The 1,420-nt window shown below is 28.2% G+C and overlaps 1 long non-coding RNA gene across 1 annotated transcript; it reads left to right on the top strand.

Moving 5' to 3' along the window:
• The first annotated feature begins 223 nt into the window (after positions 1 to 223).
• Positions 224 to 814, top strand: LOC121128558 (uncharacterized). The gene is made up of 2 exons (XR_005868191.2): positions 224 to 351; positions 547 to 814. It is a non-coding gene; the product is annotated as an uncharacterized lncRNA (long non-coding RNA).
• The last annotated feature ends 606 nt before the right edge of the window (positions 815 to 1,420 follow it).

Below are 1,420 nucleotides of genomic sequence, written 5' to 3'. Positions count from 1 at the left end.
TCAAAAGAGGGACCCATGCAAAATATCAGCCTCCTAGGTTCAATGGTGGGGGAACGTATAAAGGACATCTACCCCCCCACACACACAAACAGACAATCTCTCTTTTATATATATACAGATACCGGGTGTGCGTCACGCAGATAGGTAAGTTTGTCTTTTTATAAAATATATATCCCATCTACTGTCTATAATATAATATTCTAATACGTGATAACTGATAGTATGTCCGCGGATTAGCAAGTATACTTAGCATGTCTATAATAAAATAATACGGCTATAACATAATATTTGGAACAATTTTATAAAATCAACACAACCTCGAATCTTTTTAAGTGTATCGTTATTCACATGGTAATACTATTTTATTATTTCTAATGTAGTTACTATGTATTTCAACAGTGGATCACTTAACATCTGGATAAATTATTCGCTTTTAAAATCACACAACCTCTATACTTAATTTTTTTATGTTTTGATTCCATAAGTTATATATAAATAATATTCTTTTGTCCTCAATTAATTATAGATAAATATTATTTTACACAGAAAGTGATTAATCTTCCAAGACATAAAATATGCCTTCAAATTGTGTCATTCCTTGTTGCTACACTAGTAAAACTCTATAATGATTGAAAGCTCAATGATAATGAAATAAGTACTTTTATGCACGAAGTTCCAACATCAAATATGGAAATTCTTAATAAATGGAAATCAGATAAACCAATAAATTATATGTATGTTAAAAAATACTATATTTTTAGTGATATTTGATGAGTGTTTATATACATGGTAAATCTGTTGATAGCTCTAAATAGTTGTTTATCTCTTTATTTTAAACATGAAGATTTTGAAACAGAAACTAAATGAAAAAATGGGGAACAAAAAGGACGTATCTTAAGAAAAAGTCTCGTACCATCTATATTATTAAAAACAGAAGTGACAATTTAACAAAGAACTAGTATAATGTCATTGGCTGAGTTGAGGTGCTACAGAAAAGTGATGAAATAGAATTAAGGGTGCAAATGTTTTTAAGAGAAGATGATATTTCAAATTTGTGGGAGCTCGAACAAAAATTAGATATCAATTGTGTAGCTTTTTTGAAGACTATGAAGGACGTTACCGAAATATGCAATTATTAGAAGAAACAAATTCAATCAACCCATTTCTGATCTAGCTCAATTAATTTCCTTTAAAAATATCATGTATTTCCGAGCAATACATGATAAGTTTTTCAAATGAAAAAAATAATTATAGAACTGAACAAGAAATAAATTCATTTGTTACTTATAGGTGAATTACTCTATGTGGAGTGATCAATGTAATCATAAACTATTCGAATTAAAGATTAATAGCATTCATATCTAAATATAATGTAATAAATAAATATCCAGGAGTCAAAGTTGAACTTGGTATCACAATC

Source organism: Lepeophtheirus salmonis, chromosome 13 (assembly GCF_016086655.4).
Source record: "Lepeophtheirus salmonis chromosome 13, UVic_Lsal_1.4, whole genome shotgun sequence".
NCBI classification, from domain to species: domain Eukaryota; kingdom Metazoa; phylum Arthropoda; class Copepoda; order Siphonostomatoida; family Caligidae; genus Lepeophtheirus; species Lepeophtheirus salmonis.
This window is presented reverse-complemented; position numbering and strand designations above follow the sequence as displayed.